Below are 7,581 nucleotides of genomic sequence, written 5' to 3'. Positions count from 1 at the left end.
CCTGAACCAATCAGCAGCTGGGAAAGGGGAAGGAGGAAATTACTCTCAGCTTCCCAGGGCTGCCTGGGCTGGGAAAACCTCCTGAAGGGGAGGTTCCCTCAAGGTGGGCCAGCACCCAGCCAGGGGGCTCCTCAACCCCCTGTGGGTAGACAGTAGGGGTTTGGGGACACTTGGCTGCACTCTGGTACCCCCTGCCTACTGGCCTGGGTCAATGCAGGCTTCTCCCTGCCTTTCTCAATTGAAAACTGAATGTCAGTTCATTAGAGGAAGCTGCCTAGATTGGGTCAATTCAATCTCAGGCTTTTTGACTGTCTGTGCTTAGCCCATGATTGCTAGGATGTAAAGTTTAGTGTCCTGGAGTAGGTTTCAGAGAGACTACACTAGGGCACAATGGTCTTTCTCTCTTTGCATCTGATGAAGTAAGATGCTGCTTACAAAATCTTATGCATTTCTGATTTAGTTGGTTTATAAGGTGCAAATCTACTTTGCCTTGTGCCTTCCTCCACTAAGCAACTTGCAGATGTAAGGACTACAGGAGGTACTTAAAACAGTTCTATATTTCTGGAATGGTTTGTGTGGAGAAGACGAGAGAGTATAAGAGTGTCTATCCAATTGATCTTTCACTATATCTCAAGTTGAAAAAAAGAAAGCCGCATTTTTTTTCACAGAAACTTAAGATATAAGTTTTAAGTGTCCCAAAATAAAAAGTTCACAACAAAACAAGTTAGCCCAAACTAGCGCTAAAACTGAGTAATGTACATATATCTCAGCATGAGTAAAGTTCACAAGCAATTCAAAGTTTACTTTTTCACAACCCCTGAAAAAAACTGGATTCAGTTTTTATTTATGTTACTACTACAGGTTCTTATACATTTCTCCAGTAGTATACCTATGTAGTTTTCTGTATTGAAAACACTTGTAAGCCATGGAGTAAAATGCATTTTTTAGCTCTTAGCTTGTTTTATCTTAAAAATACCATATAGTACAACTCTCTGACAGCCTCCCCGCAACATCCTCCCACAAAAACATTAAATGCAAAGGCTATTTCATAGTTACAATTATGAATGTGAATATAAAAGTACCAGTAAATACAAAATTAAGGTTCCAATAAATGCTTCTTTTTCTGATTAGGATTCTGTTGATCTATCTTCAGCTAGAAAGTGTATGATGTGCATGAACGACTGGTGCCTCGAAAGACTGGGGGCATGGTGGCGAGCAAGGACCGCCCGCAGCCACTGGCGTTGGTATCAGAAGTGGCGAGGGGAAACTGCCTGCAGCCGGTGTCCAAAAAGGGGGCGGGGGAAAACGGCCGGCAGCCGGTGTGGGCGGGTGGGGGGGGTGGCAAGCAGCGAGCAGAGACTGCCCACAGATGCCACTGGCCATGTCCGCAGCAAGGGTGGGGGGAGGACAGGTGCAAGTGGTGGCCGTCCGCAGAAGCCAGCAGCAGCTTCAGTGGCAGTCAATCTCAGGGGGGGCACGTGCTCCCCTGTGTCCCCCCACGCATCATCTATGATGATGTGGCTAAGTTAATGCTGCTAGTAGTGGCCTCATATTTATATTTCATGTTTTGTTTTCCCATTCAAATTTGCTACCTTAACATTACAGTAAGGCAGGTTTTTGTATGTAAGTCAGTAAATGGCACATGAACAAAATGCTATGAGGTTTCTGTTAAATAGTATTGCTTAGTTTATTTGAGTAGATCAAGCTACAAGAAAGTCTCTTCCTTTAGCAGAGGGGCCTCCTTAGAGCAGGCAATGCCTGATGTGGCTTAGGCACGGGAAATGTATACATGCCAAGAACCCTGAAGTCACTGCTGACTTCAAAGCTGTAATTGGAGCTTCCCCAGTGACTTTATAATAAATCAAACAAAGGAAGCCAGCAGAACAAGGCAAGCAGAGCAAGCAAGTGAAAAACAGACAGACAGAGATACCAACCAAGCACAGGGAGAGAGAAGGATTGATACTGAAATGGCCAAAAAGTTTAGCTTTTCCCAGGTGTCTGCTATGACCATATAGCTCCCCTCCCTTCATTTCTCCCCTAACCAGTCTAACAAGATTGACTTGTAAGACAAGAAATGGTATAGCAATGCCTTCTACGACAAGGAGAGCTACGCATCCCTGCAAGTCAATATTGGCAACCAGGGTGGATGGCTGGAAACCCTCTGGGTTAAAATCTGTGGGGAACACAGCACAGTGGACACAATGGTGGGAGTCTACTACAGACCTCCCACCCAAAGTCAAGAGCTTCACCAGGAGTTCACCAGGGAATTGGCTAAGGCCGCATGCTCCCAGTCCATGGTTGTCATGGGAGACTTCAACTACCCAGATATCTTATGGGAAGATCACTCGGCTAAATCCAAGCAGTTGCAAAGCTTCCTCTCGTGCGTGGATGACCTCTATCTGACTCAAGAAGTCTACGGGCCAATGAGAGGTAAAGTGCTGCTTGACCTGGTACTGGCAACCCAGGATGACCTAATCAGTGACCTAACGATTGACGGGAAGCTAGACAACAGCAACCACAAGCTGATCACTTTCACCATCTGCCGTAAAGCTGGCAAGTCAGTCAGCAATACAGAAGTCCTTGACTTTAGGAAAGCTGACTTTGACAAGCTCAGGAGGCTTGTCGGTGAGGCCCTAAGGGACCACAACCCTAGGGAAAGGGGAGTTCAGGAAGAGTGGTTGCTTCTCAAGGGAGCAATCCTCAATGCACAAGCTCAGGCTATTTCATCTCAGAGGAAAGGCAGCAAAAGGGCACAGCAGCCCCCTTGGCTCTCCAGGGAACTAGCGGACTTCCTGTAGCTAAAAAGAAAGGCCTACAAAGGATGGAGGATGGGATCCACCTTCAAGGAGGAATATTCCACACTGGTCTGGTCCTGCAGGGAGTGAACCAGGAAAGCCAAGGCTGTGACGGAACTCCAGCTAGCTACAAGTATCAAGGACAATAAAAGTCCTTTTTCAGATATGTGGGGAGCCGGAGGAAAAGCAAGGGCAACATTGGACCCCTGCTAAACCAGATGGGACAACTGACAACCGACTCCCAGGAAAAAGCCAACCTATTAAATGGGTACTTTGTGTTGGTCTTTCATCAGTTCCACGGGACACCCATGCCCATTACAGGACAGGGAGGCCTGGGTGAAAGATCCCCTGCCCTCCATCAATGCTGACCTTGTGAAGGAACATCTTGAGAGGCTGGACACCTTCAAGTCAGCTGGCCCTGACAATCTACACCCCACGGTACTCAAGGAGCTGGCTAGCATCATAGCCCAGCCCCTGGCACGGATCTTCAAGAACTCCTGGCGATCTGGTGAAGTGCCCAAAGATTGGAAGAAGGCCAATGTGGTGCCTGTCTTCAAAAAAGGGAGGAAAATGGATCTGGCAAACTACAGGCCCATCAGCCTGACCTCTATCCTGGGGAAGGTCTTGGAGACCTATCACCTGGACAAGGGAGAGGAGATTGATGTCATATATCTTGACTTCAAAAAAGCCTTCAGTCTGGTATCCCATGATCACCTCTTGGCAAAATTGGCCAACTGAGGCCTTGGGTCCACCACGATCCGCTGGCTGGGGAACTGGCTCCGTGGTCAGACCCAGGGGGTGGTGGTTGATGGAAGTCAATCATCATGGTGCTCTGTGACCAGTGGGGTCCCCCAAGGCTCTGTCCTTGGACCTGTATTGTTCAACATCTTCATTAATGATGTGGACATTGGACTCAGAAGCGGACTGGCCAAGTTCACCGATGATACCAAACTCTGGGGTAAAGCATCCATACCTGAGGACAGGAGGGCGATCAAGGCTGACCTTGACAGGCTCAGGAAATGGGCAAATGAGAACCTGATGGTGTTTAATGCCGAAAAATGTAAGGTTCTCCACCTTGGGAGGAAAAACCTGCAGCATCCTTATAGGCTTATAGTGCTGGTTAGCACTATGGATGAAAGGGACTTGGGGGTCATGATTGACCACAAGATGAACATGAGCCTTCAATGTGATGCCGCAGCTAGTAAAGCGAGCAAAACACTTACTTGCATCCATAGATGCTTCTCAAGTAAATCCCAGGACGTCATTCTCCCATTGTACTCGGCCTTGGTGAGGCTGCAGCTGGAGTACTGTGTCCAGTTTTGGGCTCCACAATTCAAAAAGGATGTGGAGAAGCTTGAGAGAGTCCAGAGAAGAGCCACGCACATGATCAGAGGTCAGGAAAACAGACCTTATGACAACAGGCTGAGTGCTTTGGGGCTCTTTAGCCTGGAAAAGCACAGGCTCAGGTGTGATCTGGTGGCCACCTATAAGTTTATCAGGTGTGTTCACCAGCATCTGGGGGAATGATTGTTCACCAGAGTGACCCAAGGGATGACAAGGTTGAATGGTTATAAACTCCTGCAAGACTGTTTCAGGATGGACATGAAGAATTTCTTTACTGTCCGAACCCCCAAGGTCTGGAATAGCCTGCCATCAGAGGTGGTTCAAGTACCCACATCGAATGCCTTCAAGAGAAATTTGGATGCTTATCTTGCTGGGATCCTATGACCCCAGCTGGCTTCCTGCCCCTTGGGCAGGGGGGCTGGACTTGATGATCTTCCAAGGTCCCTTCCAGCCCTAATGTCTATGAAATCTATGAAATCTTATGTAAAGAAGTTTAGTGCTTAAAATGTGTACTACAGGTGACACTTGCACAAACTGGTAACAGTGTTGTCCAGAAAGGTGCATGCACTAAGCTGCATAGGGTAAATCTACATGTGCAATTAATGCACGTACCAGAAAATTCAGGCTCATTAATGTGCTATGGGGTGCACATCTATCCATGCACCACTGCTGGGAGGAAATTGCACCTGATAGGAGCAGGCCAGTCCTATAGCTGGCACAGATCCCCCTTGCATTGGGCTTAGGCAGCAGTGGGCTCCCTGCTGCCTGGGCTGACCAGGTGCACATTGCTCCTAGTAAACATCTATGTATGTGCTACTGTGGAGTAGCAAATTCACCATTAATCTAGTACTTGTATTTCCTGATACTAGCAAATGATACATTAGCCTAATGCACAGTAAAGTGTCTTGTGTAGACGTACCTACAGTTGACATCCCAGAGGTTGTAAATTTGAGGCCACAGAAGAAGCCCTTATGGTGTGGCCATGTCAGATTCCAACAAAACTGTGAATTCTGCTAAGTACCTTGTCGCAAGGATGTGAAAAAAGAAGGGACCTGAACAGGAGTTGCTATCTGTGCGCCAAACTTTGTGGCAGATGTGTTTTAAATATGAGTTGCCCAGATGTTCTCTGAGAACTGCAAAGAAATCATTGATCTCTTTATTGGTGACTTAGACCAGAATGAATATCTAGGTGTCTGGAGATAAAAATCTAAAAGTAAATGGATGGAAGAAGTTAAGCAAACATTTGCTGACTTCCGGTTTCCAAAATCTATGGATGTCTTTTATGTAGAGCCAGATTTTGGTAGGTTGGCTGGTATGAAAGAAAACCCCACAGATACTGATGCCAGTGTGTCTATTTTGATTAGGGATTGCTCACCAGCCCCCTATATGATGTTCCTGTTTCTTCAGAGTATTTTCTCACAAAGAATACGGATAGTTGAATAACTTTTATCAGGTACACCTATATGGCTCAGAGTGTCTGAGAATCTCTCAGTTTTTAATGAAGTTTTTCTCACAGCCTTCCAGTGAAGTATGAAAGAACTAGTAGCCCCATATTATGGATGTTGGAAAGGCAATGGGACCCTAGATCTGTTGATGCTAAAGTGAGTTTGGCTGGAAGGAAGAATTAGGAGACTTGCTTAAGGTCATACAGAAAGCAGCAGGGACCTAAACCTAGATTTCCCCACACTCAGGCTGTTACCTCAGCCACATTGAGCCATCTTTCATTTCTACTACTGGAAAAGCCTGTTGGGGAACGTATGTGTGAAGTCCAAATCCAGATTTAATTGAGTCATTTTGTGTCTTTTCTGTTTCTCTACTCTCTGCATTCTGTCCATAAATGATGGTATGAAAATACAAGCAAACAAGACTTGTATAAGTTACCAATCATATGTGCTAAATAAAACACAATTATAGTGTATAATATTTCTCACACAATCCATCTGAAGCAATTTGTTCTGACAAATGACCTGATGGACAATCGTTAATAACAAACAGATTTTGAAAAAAGTGCTACTCTGGACACGACTAAAAAATAAACAGAAATGGGGCTAAATCTGTCACAAATTGTTACAAAAAGTTACCTAGCACACACAAGGAAATTGTACTTTGTCAGAATTTTGACACTATTTTCTTTTTTGGAGCTTCAGTCCAAGTTTTGGCATAATATAATTTCCTGAAAAGAAAATACTTTAAAGAAGTAAGAAGACTCTGGACTCAGTCCAACCCAAATTAGCCTCTGTGATCTCTCCAGGGTTCTCAGTCAAAGCAACTATTCCTTGTTCAGAAAAGGAACTAGCTACTCTACAGAGGTCATAGAAAGATAATTCAGCATTCATGCTCTCCCCCCTCAATCATCTCTGTCTTTATCTCTGCACTTTTCTGACATCCCAATTGTAGGTCCATAGGCTAGAAAATGGATCTCAGTATAATTTTACTCAGTTCTGAAAGCAGATCCTAGAGCTCAAGGAATGCAGGGGCTAATTCTTCAGAAGAATCAACTGGGAACAGAACCACTCGCACCTGGCATGTCATTTTTGATACAAAAAACCAAGAGGAAAGCTCTAATTTTATCACCTTATAATAAAGTGATGAGTATGCAGAGGAAAGGGAAAAAGGCTGAAGCTCTTAAGCATTGCGTTCCCAGACATATGGAACTAGGGGCAGGAGGAAAGGAGAGGGACAGTAGGCCAGGCAGGTAATAACTCAACCAATAAACAACTCTGGAAAGGCAAATGAAGAGAAGAGTAGAATGAAGACTTCTTGACTTTTTTCAGCCAAGAATCCAACTTACAGTTGAAAAAAACCTTTCTTCTTAATTTGTTGATGCAGATAGGGCATAGATTATATGCTTCTCTTAAGATAATTGTTGCTATGTGTGTTGCTAATCATTTTCTCTTTGGTTTTTTAATAAATACTTTAATTTTTAAAAATACCTTGCATCCCATGGTTCTCCTTGAACTGTCGATTCATCAAGACCTCCTTGGCATATTGCTCCAGTGCTGGTAAACAATGCATTGGTAATCCTGAAGAAGGCTATTGGCAGCTGATGCATGTCCAAGAACCTGCAGTTCTGCAATGGAGCCACTATAGTTCTACAGATGATTGTTTTAGGAATCATGAGGAAGTGTGTCAAATCCGGGGAACTCTAATGCTATGACCTAGGATGAAAGAAAGAGGCTAGCTGATATGTAAGTGTGTGAACCCAGTTATTCAATACACCCTTGGAATATCTGCCACCTGCAGTAGCACCTGCTGGAGAGGATCGGAGTGATCAGCTGCAGACTGTTCAGATGCTGGTGTCTGCCAACCAAATGACATTTGTGGCTTCAACAGCTGTGTTGCCTTTTTTAGATTAAAGAGATTTTTGGAACCCTGTTTTATTTCCTGTTAGTAAATTTCAACGGAAATCCTCTCATTGGCATCACAAGCTGAAGTTTTGGGC

The sequence above is a fragment of the Alligator sinensis genome, unplaced genomic scaffold (genome assembly GCF_000455745.1).
Source record: "Alligator sinensis unplaced genomic scaffold, ASM45574v1 scaffold649_1, whole genome shotgun sequence".
Taxonomy (NCBI): domain Eukaryota; kingdom Metazoa; phylum Chordata; order Crocodylia; family Alligatoridae; genus Alligator; species Alligator sinensis.
This window is presented reverse-complemented; position numbering follows the sequence as displayed.